The sequence below is a fragment of the Notamacropus eugenii genome, chromosome 5, assembly GCF_028372415.1.
Source record: "Notamacropus eugenii isolate mMacEug1 chromosome 5, mMacEug1.pri_v2, whole genome shotgun sequence".
NCBI classification, from domain to species: Eukaryota; Metazoa; Chordata; class Mammalia; order Diprotodontia; family Macropodidae; genus Notamacropus; species Notamacropus eugenii.
The window spans coordinates 451707542-451727803 of NC_092876.1; positions in this window are offsets into that span (position 1 = coordinate 451707542).

The window sequence follows — 20262 nt, forward strand, 5'->3', positions numbered from 1 at the left end:
GGAAACCACTCCAGTGTCTTTGCCAAGAAAACCCCAAATAGGGTCACAAAGTCAGATACAACGGAAACAACTGAACAACAACAACCATATCTATTACACCATGCCATGGTGGGGAAAATGCCAAATATACATATTTTTGTTTACCAAGCTGGCCAGGTGAAAGAGAATGTGACTTGATCAACTAAATCCATTTCCACCACAGAAAATAATAATAACAACTCAAACTCATGCCCCTTGATAGTGAGGCAGAAGCATCATCTTTCTATAAGCATAGTTCCCATAAGGGATGAATCGACATAGCACACCTACAGGTACAGCTGTGGGCCTGGAAAGATTTCATGTAGGAGAGACTGCATATGCACAAAGTGATTTTTCCCCATGCTACGACATAATCTTTAAAATCAAAGTGGTGAGCTTTCCTTATAACTTAGCACTTAGGGCTTCTAAAAGGCTTGAGTGATGTGCTATTACGTGCAAAGTGCGGATTAAATATGTCCATGGAGTATCCCCATGCAATTTGCATGATATTTTATTGTAAAATAACGGCATTAGTCCTGATTAGCAGCTCTCAGTAAACAGGTGTAGCTGGAATCCATTGTTACGAGGGGCTTAAAATCTACTCTGCCTAGTCTCTCAGCTCAAAAGGAGAACAAAAGGGCCGAGAGAGTTTTCTATGGCCTGACACCAATAGATCATTCTGCACTGTGGGATGCTGTGTTTCTGAATTGGGATGAAGCGATTCAACATACAATGGCCATGATTATATAAGGGACAGATTCAATAAACTGAAGCCAGACAGAAGGAGCGAAGGTGTCATCCAAATATCTCCATGCTACATCTCCATTCCCAGTGACTTAATCCTAGCGTAAAACAACACCTGTGCTATTCGTCACCCATCTCTCCTAAACACAATCTGCCAACCGTGCTGAAAGGTGCCAAACTGTATGAAGGGTTTAAATGATGCCTGTCAATGTCCAGGAGGGATTAGAAAGATATTGGCAGACTCAGTCCATTTGTGTCCCGGGCCAAATTTTAAATTTTCCTTTCCAACGCTAAAGAGGTGCAGCAATAGCCTTCTGCTCTACCTCCCCAAAATATAGTGCTTCTTTTGGTTCCTGAGAAAGGCCTGGGTCCTCTTCAGCCTAGGGAGGGTTGAGCACCATCCTCTCCCTCCCTGAAGGTAATGCTTCTTTCTTCTCTTTCCTCAAATAGTCTGGTGTATCACGCCTGAAAAGCACTTAACAAATTGCTGCTTGCTGCACAACTCCTTTGGTTTTCTTTCACTGACATGTCAAAATGTAAAGTCATCCTTCCTCCTCATCTCTGAATATTGCGATGCCTGACTCATCTCCACAGACCCCAAAGGCATTAGATCATCTACACCCTGTTTCCCTTCACACATCTCAATCTTCCTTCCCCTCCTCCTTTTCTCAATAAGATTTCATTCATCCTCTTTCCATACCCTTCATTAAAAACTGCCATCCACAGCCATACCACCCTATACTTGACGTCAATGAAAATTCGCATCAGGCCTGATGACACTTAAAAAGTCTGAGAAGTTTCTAAGCTGGCTGCTGCAGAGACAAAATTCAAATGCCCACTAAGCAACTGTCACATCACTGGGCACATAAGAAGTGACATTTGAATTTCTGGGGACTTCATCCAAAGACTTAGAAATTGCAAAATTGAATTGGGTCCCTGAGAACTAGAAAATCCCTTTCAAACTCCTCCCCCCACCCTCAGGGTTCTAACGGCAGACATTATTATACAAGCTGGAATTTAAATTTTGCTGCCTCGTTTGGGGAGAGGAGGAGATAAGGGTTGGATATTGGGGAGTGGTTTGTTTTGTTGGGTTTTTTTTTGCTTGCTTATTTGTTTGTCTGTTTGTTTTTCCACAGCTCTGGGCTGATAGGCTGTGCAATCTGGATGGGGAAATTCTGCAAGCTTTTCCTCTTGCTGGGAAAAGTGACAGATACATGCCTTAAACATGCCAGCAGAGGGCAGAGCGTACACATGTAAATCCAGGAAAGCCCTTTCTCTGCAAAAAGAGCTAACTACAGAATCTCACACCACAGCCTCTGCTCATTATCAAGCACTATCCCCATATTCCCTCTCTACACAGTGCCCCCACAATCCCAATTCTTCGGTCATCAAGTCTATTTGGACCTCCCCTTGAAGTAAGGTTATTCTCCCCTGCCTGCTCCCCTTACCCCAAGCTCAGCTACTCAAGCTGGCACTTTCTGCCTCTGGCTATGGCATGGGAAAAAAGAAAAGAAAAGGGGGGGCAGGAAGGCAGGGAACTGTCTCTAGAGAACCGCCTGAGAGAAAGAGTGACCTGTTTTTGAGAGCGACCTTTATTTGTTTAAGAGTACTGCACCTAGAATCACTTGATCAAAGCTAATTCAGAGAAAATTTCTTCATTTAGTAGACTTAGTCTGTTAAACTCTTGACACTGGGAATTGAGATTTCCCAGTGCTATTAGCACTTCACAGTAGGCCTCCAGACCAGCCAAGAACAAGGGATTAACAGGTATTTGTCTGAACTAATTTCACTCTCTATACCGAGTCTATAGAGGTTGGTGTTACTTGGCTGAGACTGTACCATCCTGCTAATTGGCTACCAATGTAACTACTGCAGCATTCCAGCTGAGTGTGGGGTATTCCACAGCCGGAAGTATATTAAGTTAAATGGATCCTTACACTCAGGATTCAGGCAATTGAAGGGTTTGTTGTTTGGTTGGGTTTTTTTTTCTCTGTGGCTGAAGTAATTGGAAAAGGTCCATTTGCCAGTCTGCATCTTCCGAGGCTTTCCTGCTTCCTCTCTCAGTGAGCCATTTGGTGACACACAAGCTAAATTTCATCTATGGGGTCCTGAGGTAGTGGATAATTTCATGCACACCAAATTCTGACCCTGAATGGGATATTTGTGTACTTACGGGTTATCAAAGAGTAGATTTGGATTCCATGTTATTGCCTTCTGGCTGTTATTCAATCGTTTCGATTGTCCAATTCTATTTGGGGTTTTCTTGGCAAAGATACTGGAGCAGTTTGCCATTTCTTTCTCCTATTCATGTTACAGATGAGGAAACTGAGGCAAACAAGATTAAGTGACTTGCCCAGGTCACACAGCTAGTAAGTATCTAAAAGCATATTTGAACTCATAAAGATGAATCTTCCTGACTCTGGGCCCGGCATTCTATCTTCTGCACCACCTAGTTGCCCATTATCCCCTTGGATCAGCCTAAATCACACCAGGATTTTCAAACATTCAATCAACCACTCAATCAAGTGGCATTTCTTAAGCACCTTTAATATGTCAAGACACTGTACTAGGCCCTGGCGACACAAAGACAAAAAATTAAAAAGTGCTTACCCTATTGGGGAAAATGGCATGTTCACATAAATAGATTGTGATTTCATTGGTTGAGGAAACTTGCTCTCCCAATGCAGGTCAACGCCTTCTTTGCAACTCAAGAGTGGCCTAGCACATTAAGAGGTTAAGTCATTTACATAGTGTCACACCACTAGCATGTGTCAAAAGTAAGACTTGAAAGCTGAGATTAGCTTTCTATCCATCACGTCATGATAACTAACACATGAATGCAATGTAAATACAAGGTAACTTCAGAGGAAGCACTAACAGAGGAGAGAAGGAGGTCCTCGAGAGATTCTCTGTTGGAGGCAGTTCCGAGATGAGCTTTGAAGGAAGCCATGGTCTCCAAGATGCAGAAATACATGGAGCAGAAAACATACACATAGTCTATGCAAAGACTTGGAGATGGGAGATAGAATGTTGTATTAGATATTGAAAGAATCTTATAACTAATGAGGGGAAATGTTAATCACAGTTATTCCTCCTTTTTAAGATCATCAATCTAATTTAGTGGGAAAAGCACCAGATGTGGAGTCATAGAAAAATAGTTCAGGAGCTAAATGGGACCTTAGAGGTCAAATAGTCCATCCCTTTCATTTTACAGATTAAGAAAATGAGGCACAGAAAGAGGAAACCACTTGCCCAAGGTCACACATGTGGTAAATTACAGATCCAGAGTTTAAACCTAGGTCTTTTGATTCCAATCCAGAAATCTGAGTTGGAGTCAGGTCTTCTCATTTACTAGCCATATAACCCCACTGGGAAAGTCATTTAATTTCTTAGAGCCTCCGTTTCCTCCCCAGAGCAAAGGATACTTGTTCTAACTACCTCACAGAATTTTTATTTGGAAAGCATTTTGTAACACAACAAATGTTTATTAAGCACCTATTGTGTATGAAGCATGATACTAGGCACTCGAAGAAATACAAAGTTTACGTGACTGAATCCTGTTCTTGTGATGCTTCCAGTAAAGTATAAAGAACTAACTACCTAAATGTAAGCCATTACGATTATCATTATGTCCCTTACTCTTTGATTCCTGTTTATGTGCCCTCTTAAAGATTAATCTAATCCCAAAGCTCTATGACATGGATTAAAGAATCATAGACCAAACAAAATGTTACATCAGAAACAATGAATGAATGAATGATTACTAAGTTCTTCCTATGTGCCAGGCATTGGGCTAACCTCGAAGATACAAAAACAAGTAAAAGCCCCTGCTTTCAAGGAATTTGCTAGAGGAAGACAACTTTTGAGGGGGAGAGATTGTCAGAAAGTAGTGTTTTGGACAGGAAATTCAGAGGACAATGGTGATTGAAGAGAAAGGGCAAATGGTTGACATATCCTTTCCAGAAATGGTATCATTGAGGTGATTACTGCTCTCAGATCTGGAGTTGGAAATGGAGAGTGGAGGAGAGATATTACAAGGAAATGGTCAAGAAGTGGTACAGGAGGTTCTAAAGATGAGACCAAATGAGGTAAATGCTCACCAATCAGTGCCCAGACTCAGAGCAATGGGAGCCCCAAATTCCATTTGGAAGTAGAGGCAATGGAAGAATGGACAATCTAGCAAGAGAAGTGTTACACCCTAAATAATACATGGGATGCTATTATGGACATTTGTGGAAAGATACAGGACAAGATTTACCCTGAATGTCATTTTGAAACTTTCTATGCTATAACTTACTTTTTTTTTTCTGTGTCACTCATACCACTCAGGATTTCTTCCTTTTTCTCTTCTTTTCAAGATGGTAGGGTGGAAAGGATGCTGTGTTTAGAGCCAGAGATGGGGGGAAGTGGGGCTGTGTTCAAATCTGGGATCTTCCACTTACCACCTATATAACTTTATAAGTCACTTAACCCTCTCTGGGCTTCAATTTCTTCATCTACAAAATGAGGTGTTTGAACTAGATAATATCTAAGATAACAAAAGATCAGTCATCTTATAACCATGGGTATTCCTTCAGAACCACCACACCAGATTACAACCTATACTCAACTTTGTAGACCTCTAAATTCATTCCCTGGCAGCTAGTCCTCTGGACTAGTTCCCTTCCCCCATCCAGTTTGCTGTGAATTGCCAATGCTTACACTCTACTGATACAGCTCCCAAGAAACCAGTCACCCTTTATCCCAGCATGAGACATTGTAAGTAAGGACTTTGCTATCGTTTTTAGAGTTTAGTTTCTCAGGATCCATGACCATGGCAATGTCTAGTTTCCAGGTGTTAGATAATTCCAAGGATCCTAGGCAGTAATTCCTAGAATCATAGTGATGGGCAGTGCTGCTGAGACTGCACAGTGAGATAATATATTTACTATGCTTGCACCAAATGGTGATATCGCTGAAGTTAACCTGTGAACTTAAGGCTGGTAAGATGCCTTCTTTGTCTGTTTCCCTATAAAGCAAATGGGCACTGATCAGTGAATGGGGAACCCATTTTGCTCTTGGGTAATTCATAGAGGAATGTAGGTATGTGCCTCAACCAGCCCCCACTGAGGCTTGAGCGGATTTAGGGCAGTGTACAAGTTGTACCTGTCTTGATTGACCCCAGCAAGATATCGGGGTAGTTGCTCCCCCTTCACATCAGCCCCTGCAAGAAGGGTGATTAGGGAATGCTGTAGTTGGTGCTCCCATTATCAGCAACCACTGAGAAGACTAGACTAGAACAAAGTAAAATTATTAACCCTCCAAAACCGTCTTCTTGTCTTCCCTGTCTGACCAGATCAAGAGTGAACCTGTTAGAGGCTAGAGTCTAAAAGCCCGAGTGCCCTCATGTGTTATTTGTGAAACAGACATTGAAAAGGCAATCTACTAGGGGATCTTTTTTCACCAAGAAAAAGTTGAGCGATTTCATTAAAATTTAGCTGGTAACTTCACCTTGAGATGTCCTATAGTAGGAAAAGTGTTGGACTTGGAGTCAGGAACACCCGAGACAGATTCTTACCTCAGACACTTAATAGCCACATAATCCTGTTCAAGTAACTTAGCCTTTCTCCGCTTCAGTTTTCCTCATCTCTAAAATGGAAATAACTACTTCACAAGGTAAATGTGAGAATCCAATGAGATAACCTTTTAAAGTATTTTACAACCTTAAAGAGTTATATAAATGCTAATAATATTTATTATTTGTCTCTCTTTCTTACTCCAAAATAGTAACAGAACAGGAATGTCTTCATAAGCAAACAAAATGAGACAAATACAGAATAGGATAAAGGGTCTGGTATGATATTTTTGGTCTGCTTTAATGACTAATTCTTCTTCAACAAGTAAATGTCATAACGTGCTTTCACTCATTATGTTGAAAGTAGCCAGAAATTAGCAATTAAGGGATGGATTGAATAATGTTGGACTTAAGAAAGAGTCAGGACATGTTCTAAGCCCTCGTCTAGCCTTGAACATTTAGGTAGCTACGTCTTATGTTAAGTGACTTGGGGGTAAATTACTTAATCCCTCTCAGGATCAGTTTCTTCATCTGTAAAATGGAGATAATAATAGAACCTACCTCAAAGGGCAGTTAAGAGAATCAAATGTGATAATATATGTTAAGTATTTTATAAACCTTCAAATTCTACATAAATGTGAGCTCTCATTTTCACTCGTAAGCACTGAGTAATTCTGTGGCATTTCAACTACAGTTTGGGTCTCGGACATCCCACCCAACATTCAGAATTACAGATCTGACGCTAGTCATTACACTTTGGTATACGGATGTGAAGCCTGGGCCCAGAACTTGTGAAATATTAAAATGCCAAATAAGTAGGAAAATTTGAAGATAAATACTAAGAGTTTCAAAAACAATGAAGGAAATGCAAATTAGAAAGGACGCAGGGAGAAGCAAAGGAGGTTGCAGAGTCTCTACCAAGTCTGTGCATTATTACAGGGCTGAGAACAGATATCCGGTTGCATAGAGGTAAAGTTCTGGGACCAACACTTACCATTAACGTGCAAATCATCAGCAGTATGGAAATCAGTCAAATCATGAGGATTCTCATAATTAGTCCTGTATATTCTCACCACCGTACGCATCTAGTCAGGTTAGTTGAATGGATAGTTCGGGACAATTTGATTAATTAGGGAAAAGAAAGAATAGAAAATGAGATTGTGAAGAGAAGTCAGGAGGTCATGAGTTGGATGGCCACATGGGTTAAACAGTAACAGTTAACATTTATGTAGCACTCTCAGATTTACAAAGTCTTTTCTTCACAACGACCTTCTCAGGTAAGAAATGCACACGCTATTATGCTCATGTTTTTGAATGAAGAAATGGAATCTTAAACAAGTTCAGTGGCTTGCCTAAGGTCACATAGTAAGTATCAGAAATGCAATTCAAAACCAAGTCTTCTAGTTCTAAGAACAACTTTTTCCACTACACCATACAAAATTCCATTGCATGACCCTCCATTCTATCCCGAAAGCTCAGCTGGACATCTAATATATCTGCACTTCTGCTTGCACAAGAGACAATTCTAGAGAGTGCAATATCTCTGCACAAAAACTATTGATGGTGGCTCAGTAACATCCCTTCACCTATGAATGATGTACACAATGGTCATCACTTAGTAACCTAAAATGGTGCAGCTGCTTTGAGTCTAGAAATCCTGTGTGTCATCACCTCCTCAACTTCAGTTCATGTGCTCCTGATGGAATAAATGTGTATGTTTAATGCATTCAGTAGCTCTTACAAGCAGAGCAAGTGCCATGTTAAGGATGTGTTGCACAGGTATTGTGCACAAAGGTCTCCTTCATTTCTCTCTTCACAAAGAAAAACACCAATGACTTCGACCTCATCAAGTCATGTAGTCTTCAGAGTCTCAAAGTCTTACCAGGTCCGATCTTTCCACCCTTCAACCTATGCCAAACCTTGCACCTGGATTACTCTTTCCAAAGCACAAGTTACACTTCTCCACAAAACATAGCTCTGAACTTCTTAGAACAAAAACAAAGCCTCAGTGGTTCCTTATTGCTTCTGAAAATAGGCAATGGAGTAGAATGGAAAAGGTATTAGCTCAACGTAGGAATTTGTTTGCTTGACTATGAATAGTTATACAAAGGTTTTGTTTCTGCCTTTTCTCAACAGAACAGAGAAGTGAAAGGAAAAGAAAACAAATGGTTATTAAGTGAAACTATTATTTGTTTCAAAAGAACATTGTCAGAGGAGTCGAGTTCAAATACCACCTCTTTTACTTCCTGCTTGAGGAACCTTGGGTAAATCATTGAACACTGAACATTCATAAGCCTGACTGTCTGCACTGGTTAGCTATGTAGAACTGTCTAAACATTCACTAAATCTCTATAAGGCTCAGTTTCCACATTGGTAAAATGGAGATAATAATTCCTCCCATCTATTCAGTGAGATTGTTGTGAACATAAAATGAAGTAATGTAAGAGTGATCAGAATTGTAAATTGTAAAGAATCGTATGAATATAACTTATGACAATTGTTTTTATTGCTATAATTATTTACCTATCTCCCAATATGGGATTAATTATTATTATCTTCATGTAGAGAAAGCAAAGCTCTGAAAAGTTGAGAAATTTATCCCCAATGACATTTAAGAACCAAGATTCAAACTTAAGTCTTTAAATTCCAAGTTTAGCACTCCTTCAAATAAACACAGTGATACAGGTTGTTCTTCAATGGAATTTGAATTTAAGAGAACATGTATTAAAGCTGGAAAGGAGGATGGGATACACAAGCAAGAATGAATCAGTGAAACAACTAGTATTACTAAACACCTAAAGTGGGCCAGGCATAGGACAGGTGCTAAGAGTGCAAATATGAAGAATGAAATGGCCCCTGACTTCAAGGAGATTGATTACATTCTATCAGAGGAAATAAGTGAATAGATGAGTGTGCATATAATACATACAATACGAACAGGGGTCATGGATATGTAAGAATAGTGGGCAGAGGACCAAAACTCAGAGTGAATTGAGATTTTTTAGGGCTACTTTAAGGCTTTGATTTTCCATGGATTTATGATTTCATTGGTGCAAGTACCTCCACACCCTCCCAGCCTGTGGAATTCTTGTTCAGGATTTTTTGCTGACAATCACTCCAGCTTCAGGATGCCTTCCTCTGGTTAGTTCACATTTGGGGGGCACCAATGTAATGCTTGAGCTCTCATCTGTTCTCTCACATTCTCACAATATGACTAAAATACCCACTTTTCTTGTCATACATGTCCTCAATATGTATCAAGGTAGCCCATGAAGTGGAAAATGTCATGGAAAACAAAAACTACTTTTAAAAATTATATTCAGAGAAGCAAGAAGAATCATGAAAAGTATAAGCCCTCTACTAGAGACTAATTTTTAACAGTAACAGAAAGCTGAAATATTCAACTCATAATTTGCATCTATCAGAAAAATGACCATAAAACTGGAAAAAAGTAAAATAACATTATTTAAGGGAATTGAAATGGAAAATCAATTTGGGCCACACGAATTACATCAGAGTTTTGGGGAAAAATCAGAGTTTTGGGGGGAAATCCTTGCATATGTGTTTATGTAAATAGTGTCTATGATTTTTAGGAATTGTGAAGAACAAACTAGTTACCCAAAGACTGGTTATTGGGAAGTTTTACCATCAAAAAGAGAAGAAAAATAGATTCCAAAACTATAGATGGGTCTGTGATTAACAACAAAATTCTAGAATAATTTGTTAAACAAATGGCTTGTGAACACCTAGAGAAGGGAATAGTCATCACTGGGAACCAGCATGGGTTCACTAAGAATAAATCACTTCTAATTAACTTCACTACATCAAGACACACAATAAAGTATTGTGATGTGTAATTAAGAAAAGCATTCCTGGTAACACCCTAGGGTGTTTTAGGTCCTAGGAATACCTGTGTTTATAGAGTTACAAGGGGAAGCATACTACAGTACTGCAGTATTGGATTCACACACTATCCTGGTTCACACACTATCAATGGATGGGTAGCAAGTGGCTTCATCTCTCAGAGTCTCTGCTTCCTCATCTATAAAATAGTAGTAATGATACTTATACTACCTATCTCACAGGAATATTATGGGGAAAGTATTTTGCAAACTTTAGTGTAATAAAAATATGAGCTATTATTACAGACAACTAGTACTTACATTAATTCAAAATCCATTCTTATATTTCATTTTGCAAAATTCTATCCATTCTCACAGTTTTAGTGCAAAGACTTCAAAACTTTGCTGCAAAGTATTTTGCACATAATGGATATTCAATAAGTGTTTATTGTTGTTGAAAAGAACAACACACATTTCCACATTATGCTAGCATTTGCAGAAACCTAAGTTTCATTCATCTCCGATTTGTATTTATTAAGTGTCCATAGGGTGCTTGAAGAAATATAGATAAAAATTGATCAAAGAAAAAAATCATCTCTTATCTCCAGGAACGCACAATCTAAGATGGACAGCACTTCGCCAGACACATGCATAAAATAAATACACAGACTTTTCAATATCATAGAATTTTAAAAGCTACTGAAATTCAACTAAGGGCCAGGAGAAGAAATGAGAGAATGTGTTAGTGGGGTGCCCAGCATGCAGTGCAGCGATTATCCTTATAATCATATGGCACTTCAAGGTTTACAAACCACCTTCACAACTATCCTGTGAGTTAGGGGGTGGTGTTTCCAAGTACAATATAATGTTGCTTAAAGAGAAGGGGGTCATGATTTATAGAGTTATTCTTGCAATGGGAATTCCACTGGGTGGGGGAGGGAGGTGGGGAACAGGGATCAGGGTGCTACATTCCACTATCTGTATCCAGCACATAAGGCTTGAGTAGAGCGTGCTGCAAATTGACCTAAGTTGTCCTGCACTCCTCTGGTAATCACTGACCACTAGAAGGACAGTTTAAAAGTGTGAATGCAGGGAAAAACAGAAACACATACCAAAACACATCCAAATGCATTTATTAAGTAACTATGTGTTCCAGGCATTATGCTAAGCACTGGAATTCAAAGAAAGGCCAAAATAAAAAACCCTAGCCCCTGTTCTTAAACCACTGTGTTAAAAAGGAGACTATTTGGGGTGGATGAAGGCACTGTTTTTACATCAGAGGTCAGTGAGAGACAGCATTGTGAATCACTCAGGTTCTTTCTGTTACCTCCAGATAATTGCACCTGCCTTATATCTATTGAAATCAATTCCCTAAACCCCCAACTCTCACTGATTCCCATCCTCCAATTTGCTGCCCCAACCCCAAACACACACACACCAGAAAAAGCCAGTTAGTTGTAATGATTGTTTCATGACAAGTGGTGGCCATAGCATAATGAATAGGGAACTGGCCGCAGAGCCAAGAAGACATGCCTCGGATGTATACTAGCTGTGTGACCTTTGGTAAATCACTTACCCTCTTGGTGTTGAGGACCAGAGTTTCGTAAACTTTTTCCACTCATGACCCCATTTTATGATTAGGCAGCATTTGCTGGCATGCACAGTGCAAGGGACACATGCTTTGTGTTCAGAATCGAGGCTGCAGTGAAATTGCACGATACACACAGGCAAGCACTACCAGAAACACCTTGGGTACATCACCTGTTTGATTTTTATTTTTTGGTCCTTGAATGTTCAGTAACCTTTTACTGTTGCCAAGTTTTTTGAGACCCCATATGGGGTCACAACCCAGGGTTTAAGAAGCGTTGCTCTAAACAACTTTCCAAAACTATAAATTGCAGAAAAGGTGACAACCTGCACTAGTAAGAGGTCATTTCCTCAAGAGTTCCTTTCATCAGTCAAAACACAGATCCAGTCCCTATTGCTAAAGCAATATCTTGTTGGAGTGGTAAAAAAAAAAAAAAAAAAAAGACAGTTTGCTTTAAAACAGAAAATCAGAATCTATAATTGAAAAATTACAATATCAGTGAATTTCCATTCCTTCAAAAGCTTTCTTCCAACCTCCAAAATAAGAGTTCCTTCCCTCTCTCTCTTCCCCTTATTTTCCAGTGGCCCCAGGCAGGTGGTTTCACCACTTCCTAATTACCCCCACAGCATAAGGGATGAGATAGCTCAGTCCAACAGGATGTAGTAGGAAAACTGAATACAGATTTGGGGATTTGATGGGCTTCTCTGAACACACTGGAGACAGTAACAGGAATCTGGCTACTCCACAGTTCTGACCTCACATTTGTCCCCATGCTCCACACAGGATCTCTTGGGGCAGGCAATTCAGTACCATTCTTTGGTCCACAAATCTACTGGTCCAATGTAATTCCAGACAAGTCTCCCAATAAGTCTTCTTGATCTCAAAACATTATGGGAACATGGCAGACCTTCAGAATGATTCCTAACAAATCCAAAACACGACTGCAAGGTTTGGTTAGGACATTTCATTTGCCCATAGGACCATCAGTGACACACAGCACAAAGTTGATTTTTTAACTTAACTTTTTAACTTGAGTCAGTAACAGCATAATCCAGAAGTATTTAAAAGTATTAAGAAGTATTAAAGAATGGCATTTAATTTAATCATATTTAATTATTAAATAGTAATGCTATTGTTAATAGCATTAAATTAATATTTAATTACTAATTGGTTTTTAATTTAATTTGGTAATATTTAAGAAGTATTAAAAGTCTGACAAATTAGTTTAGAACAATAGTTCATATATTTCACATAGCACATATGTACATATGTGCATATAGCACATGCTCATACATCCCATATACCATATTAAAGTCCAAATGGATGCATGAATTAAATGTGAAAGATATTATCAAAAACAAATCAAAGTGGGGAGCTAAAATGGCAAAATGGTAAGAAGCACTGTGGTGAGCTTCTTCCCACAAACTCCTTCAAATGTTCTAGAAAGTTAATAAGCCTAAAGGGAAAATCCAGAAAATGTCACACTGAGTCATTTATCCACCAAGTTGAGCACAGGGAGATAGACAGAGAGGCCTGTTGACTCTGGGGGTGAGGTTGCACCAAGAACACCACAAAGCACTATAGTGCCCAGGGAGAGGCTGTGCACTGAGGTAAAAGGAAATCCCAGAGCCATACCAAGGCACTATGAAACCTATAGCAGTCACTGAGACAAGACCAGTGCAAACTGGTACTTTGTGGCCCATTACTCAGTTCTGAATCACAGATCCAAGAAAAATAGAGAAAGCACACAAATTCCCAGGTAGGGATACACTGGATAGTGCAAATAAAAGTTCAAAAGCCAAGAGCGGCAACAGCTATGTTGTGGTCATAGAGCAGGATCTCACTTCTGGCATCTAGCTTGGCTTGCAAAGGAATGACCAAATCAGGAATCCCACACCAAAGGGGAGCTTACAGTTCTTCCACTCTGAACCAACAAAGTTTTCTGTCTGACCAGGGTTAAGTCCAGCAGCTATCTACTCCTGCATAGACCCAGTTCAGAAACTGGCAGAGTTGGAGTGTTGAGGGAGCAATCAGAATTTACTCTGGATCAAATCACTTAGGGAAGCACTGAAAGTTTGCAGATACCCAGCTTTTCCCTGAGATCTTAGAATTACACAATTCTCAATACCCACAAAAAAAAAAAAAACAGGACCAATCTCAAAATTCCTTCCAGAAGTCCAGCACAGCCTAGCCTTAACATCAGTTCTGAAATCAGGAAGTAGGTTGGAAAGATGAGGGAAAAAAAGAATCCTACCATCATAAGCTATTGTGGTGGCAAGGACACTACCCCAGAAGAAGAGGTTAACTCCAAAACTTCTAAAAGCAATGCCTCAAAGGGGAAAAAAAAGAAAAGCTTGCAATTAGAATTCAATTAGAATTTCTGGAAGAGCGGCAGAGCTAAGATGGCAGAGTAACAGCACAGACTTTCTAGAGTGCTCCCACCAAGCCCGGTCAAACACCTGTAAAAAATGGCTCTAAACAAATTCTGGAGCAGCAGAATCCCCAGAATGATAGAGTGAAGCAAATTTCCAGCCCAAAGTAGCCTGGAAGGTCACTGGTAAGTGTCTATCGTGCCATGCTGGGAGCAAAGCACAGTTTAATGTGGGCCTTACCAGCACAGACAGGACCTGATCAATCCTTGGGAAGACTAAATCTCTCACACCTGTGGTGGTTTCCAGACTTCAGAATCCCAAAAAGTCAAGGACAAATTGGAAGGTCAGTGGAAAAAGCCTGTGGGACCAGTGTGGGACAGGGCTGCAGTGGGGGAGGGGGAGGGGGTGGAGGAACCTGCAGCAGCCACAGCAGGAGCAGGGACAGCTACTGCCACTATTTCTGGAGCTCTAGGTCCACAGATTGTGGGGGAATCGAGCATCTGACAGTACAATGCCCACCCCCACTGGAAGCAGAGATTAACCTTAACAAAGAGCTCAAAAGTCAAGTAAATGAGCAAAAATCTGCAAAAGAATCAGACAAAAGATTCTTACTTTGGTAACAAGAAATATCAAAGCATACAAACAGAAGAAAACAAAGTCAAAACTCCTCCACCCAAGGTCTCCAATAAAAATATGAATTGGTTGCAGGTTATGGAAGAGATCAAAAAGTATTTTGAAAATCAAGTAAGACAAGTAGAGCAAAAATTGGGAAAAGAAATGGGAGTGATTTAAGAAAATCATGAAAACTGAGTCAATAACTTGCTAAAAAGGACCCAAAAAATGCTGAAGAAAATGACACTTTAAAAAATAGACTAACCCAAATGGCAAAAGAAATCCAAAAAGCCAATGAGGAGAAGAATGCACTAAAAAGCAGAATTGGCCAGATGGAAAAGGAGATCCAAAAGCTCACAGAAGAAAATAATTCTTTAAAGGTTAGAATGGAGCAGATGGAATCTAATGACTGTATGATAAATCAAGAAATTATAAAACAGAACCAAAGGAATGAAAAAATAGCAGACAATGTGAAATATCTCATTGGAAAAACAGCTGACCAGGAAAATAGATCCAGGAGAGACAATTTAAAAATTATGGGACTACCTGAAAACCATATTCAAAAAAAAAGCCTAGACATTATCTTTCATGAAATCATCAAGGAAAACTGCCCTGATATTCTGGAACCAGAGGGTAAAATAAGTATTGAAGGAATCCACAGATCATTTCTTGAAAGAGATCTGAAAAAAAAAAACTCCTAGGAATATTGTGGCCAAATTCCAGAGTTCCTAGGTCAAGGAGAAAATATTGCAAGCAGCCAGAAAGAAACAATTTGAGTATTGTGGAAATACAATCAGGATAACACAAGATCTAGCAGCTTCTATATTAAGGGATTGAAGGGCGTGGAATATGATATTCCAGAAGTCAAAGCAACTACAACTAAAACCAAGAATCACCTACCCAGTAAAACTGAGTATAATACTTCAGGGGGAAAAGTGGTCATTCAATGAAATAGAGGACTTTCAAGCATTTTTGATGAAAAGACCAGAGCTGAATAGAAATTTTGACTTTCAAACACAAGAATCAAGAGAAGAATGAAAAGGTAAACAGGAAAGAGAAATCATAAAGGACTTACTAAAGGTGAACTGTTTACATTCCTACATGGAAAGATAATGTTTGTAACTCTTGAAACCTTTCTCAGTACTAGGGTAGTCGGAGGGATTATATACTATAGACAGAGGGCACAGAGTGAGTTGAATAGGGAGAGATGATATTTAAAAAAATAAAATTAAGAGGTGAAGAGGAATATATTGGGAGGAGAAAGGGAGAAATAGAATGGGGCAAATTGTCTCTCATAAAAGAGGCAAGAAAAAGTCTTTTCAATGGAGGGGGGAAGGTGGGAGGTGAGAGGGGAAAAGTGAAGCTTGCTCTCATCAGATTTGGCTTAAGGAGGGAATAACATGCACACTCAATTTGGTATGAAAATCTATCTTACACTACAGGAAAGTAGGGGAAAAGGGGATAAGTTGGGTGTGGGGAGGATATTAGAAGAGAAGGCAAATGAGAGGAGGCGGTAATTAGAAGTAAATACTTTTGGGGAGGGACAAAGTCAAAAGAGAGAATAGAATAAATGGGGGGCAGGATAGGATGGAGGGAAATATAGTTAGTCTTTCACAACATGACTTTTATAGAAGTTCTTTTGCATAACTACACCTGTATAACCTGTATTGAATTATTTGCCTTCTCAGTGGGGATGGGTGGGGAGGGAGGAAAGGAGAGAAGTTGAAATTCAAAGTTTTAAAAACAAATGTTAAAAATTATTTCTACATGCAACTGGGAAATAAGAAATATAGGTAATGAGGTACAGAAATCTATCTTGCCCTACAAGAAAAGAGGGGAGATAGGGATAAGGGAAGGGAGAGGTGTGATAGAAGGGAGGGCAGATTGGGGGAAGGGGTAATCAGAATACATTGGGGGAGGGGGAGGGGAGAGATGGAGAGAAAAATTGGAACACAAAATCTTGTAGAAATGAATGTTGAAAACCAAAAATAAACAAATTTTTGAAAAAAGAATTTCTGGAAGAAATGAAGCAAGAGTTTTAAAAAAAAAAAAGTTATTTTTTTTTAAATGAAATGAGAGACCTTGAGGAAGAAATGGAAAACAAATGAGGACTATGCAAGAAAAAATTAGAAAGAGAATTAACAGTTTGGCACAAAACTATATCTAAGCAACAAACTACTTAAAAATTATCATGGTCCAAAAAAAAGTCAATGACTCTACGAGGAAGCAAGAAATATTAAAACAAAGCCAAATAGCGAAAGAAAGGAAGAAAGAAAGGAAGAAAGAAAGAAAGAAAGAAAGAAAGAAAGAAAGAAAGAAAGAAAGAAAGAAAGAAAGAAAGAAAGAAAGAAAGAAAGAAATTTAGGAATCTCACTGGAAAACAATTGACCTTGAAAACATATTGAGGAGAAAAAAATGTAAGAATCATTGAGCTACCTGAAATCCATTACCTCCCTCCCACCCATCCCCAAAAAAGATGCCATATTTTAGTTTGCTTAAAAGAAAGCTGCCCAACTCTCTTAGAACCAAAGGTCAAAGTGAAAATAAAAAAGAACTCACTGGTCACCACCGTTAAAAAATCCTCAAAAGAAAACACCTGGGAATATTATAGCCAAAATCCAGAGCTTGAAAGTCAAAGGAAAAATATTACAAGTAGCCAGAAAGAAAGAATTCAAGTATCAAGGAGAGAGAGGATCTCACATGAATTAGCAGCCATCTCTTGGAATACGACATTCCAGAAAACAAAGGATATGCGTAATTTATATAGCAAAGCTAAGTATAATACTATGAGAGGAAAATAGAGTTGTAATGAAATAGAAGACTCCCAATCATTCCTGATCCAAAAAGACCAGAGCTGCAGAGAAATTTTGAAGTTCAAACATGGTAGTGAAGAGAAATATAAATGAGTAAACATGAATAAACAATGATAAAGGACCAAATGAGGATAAACTGCTTACATTTAAGTATGGGGAGATGATACACATATCCTTCCCCTACTCTATCATCATCAGGAATCATAGATGGAGTTCAATTAGACAAAATCTCTATTATAATCTTAAGAAAAGAATGGAAGGAAGGGGGAAGAGGAATATACTGAGAAAGGAAGGGAAAGAAGGTTAGGAAAAATTATCTCACACACTCAGGGTGAGGAAATAGACTTCCATACAAAGAAGAGGAAGGGAGGAGGGAGGAGGTAACATTTGAACTTCACTCATATGAACTGGTCAAAAATAAGAAAACACATACACACAATTGAGTACAGAAATACACTTTTCTCAACAAGGAAATAGAAGGGAATGTGGAGAAGGTAGGAGGGGGAATTAAGGAAGGTTGATTAAGGAAGAGATCAGTCCTAAGCAAAATTAACTCTAAAGAAGGCCAAAGATGTTGATAGATCTTTTTGAGGTGGCAAAGAATGGGATTCCCCATAAATTGGGGAATGGGTATAAACAAGTTATAATATATAAACGTGATGGAACACTACTGTGTGGAACTCTCATCTGCGTAATGATCACCCATGATTCCAGAGGAATAATGATGAAATATGCTACTCTCCTCCTGACACAGAGGTGAAGAACTCAGAATGAAGAAACAGACTTTTTTTTTTTAACATGGTCAGTATGGAAATTTGTTTTGATTGACTGTACATATTTGTAATGGGTTTTGTTTTTCTAGTGTTCTCATTTGGGGTGGAGGCGAGAGGGAGAAGGTGAGAAGATGGATGTTGGCTGATTGAAAGAAATAAAAAAATTTTTAAAAAAAAGGAGAACAGAGAGATAACCTTCAAAACTACATATAAGAAAGACCAAACCATGGATATAGGGATATAAATAATCATAAAATATAAAATGGATCATTTAGAACTACATAAAATTTAAAAGGTTTAACTGCAAATTAATGGCAAGTTAAAAAATTAATGGCAGTAAAAATTATAAGGAAAATAGTTAATTGGAAAAAATTTGCATCAAATTTCTCTGATAAAAGTCTGATATCCAGAATATATAGTAAAAATGGCACAAATGTGTAAGAACAAGAGACATTCACCCAAATAATTAAGCAGTCAAATGGTATGATCAGGATGTTTTTCAAAAAAAGAAAAATAAGCTATCAACAATCATATGAAAAAATTTTTTAAATCACTAATAATAATAAATATATATTAAACCCTATCTGAGTCTCTTTCTTACAGCCATCAGTTGGATGAAGATGACAAAAAGGGAGAATGACAGTTGTAGGAGGGGCTATGGAAAGACAGGCTATCTTGTAAAGCAATATGGAACTGTGCCCAAAAAGTCGCTAAACTCCTGCTTATACTTTGACCAAGCAATACCAAAATTAGAAATATGCCATAAGGCCAAAGAATCACACACAAAAAAATATTTATAGTCACACCTTTTGAGGTACCAAAAAAAAAACCAGAAACTAAGTGTATGCCCATCAGCTGGAGAATCACTGATCAAATTATGGTACATTGATATAATATGGTATTACCATAATGTTGCATCATAAAAAATGATGAAAGGATAAAATTCAGAGAAACCAAGGAAGACTTTTATGAACTCATATGGAATGAGGTGAACAGAACCAGAATAATTTATATAATGTGTATCTTAATGTAGAGGGAAACCACTTATAAAGATCAGAGAACTCTGACAAATTCAATGCCTAATTACAACTTTTAAAAACTAATAATGATATATGCTTCCCACCTCTTGGCAGAGAACCATGAATCACAGAGAATGAAGCATATATTTTCAGACATGGTGAATGTGTGCATTTGTTTTGCTTGAATATATGTGTGTGTGTGTGTGTGTGTGTGTGTGTATACATTTGTTACAAAGTAGATATGGGAGAGTGGATCAATAGTTACAGTGATGGGAAAAAACAAAAAGAAGAAACATTTTTTAAATAGAAATTCACTTTCATCTACAAATTTTTTGTTATTTTTCATATATTGAAGTGTTCATGTTTGCTAATATTTGCTAGGTTAATTTTTTTAATATTAAGAACTAAGGTGACAAGCCCGAGGTAAGGCTATCAGAAATAGATGAACAACTTCATTGACTTCTATTATATATACTTTTCTTTAAAAGAATGTATTTTTAATTTAACATAAAGTACCAACACTGGTTTCTCTGTGTCCCTTTGTGAATATTCTTCTGCTCTCTTCTGTGTATTTTTACTGAGTTTCAGTGCAGGAAAGAAAATTAATCACCTTGGTCAAAGCATCAGTGGCCACAAATATGGCATCATTCCCATATTCACAGGTTAGACATGGTGAAATTTGACATTATTATGTTCCAGGAGCAAAGCGGAATCAAGCCAAGAATTAGCTGACTCACATGTAAATCCCACAGGATCAGGGATCATATTAAATGTGTAGACTCTCCAAACTGTATGACAAAATTCAGAGATTTGAATTGAGCGTATAGGTTGCTTCCATTCTTGTTGCAACTATGAACACCACAAGGAACGCAAAGACCTCACCCATTGCCCTGAAATGAAAGATAGACTACCTAGTAGAGCCAGCAG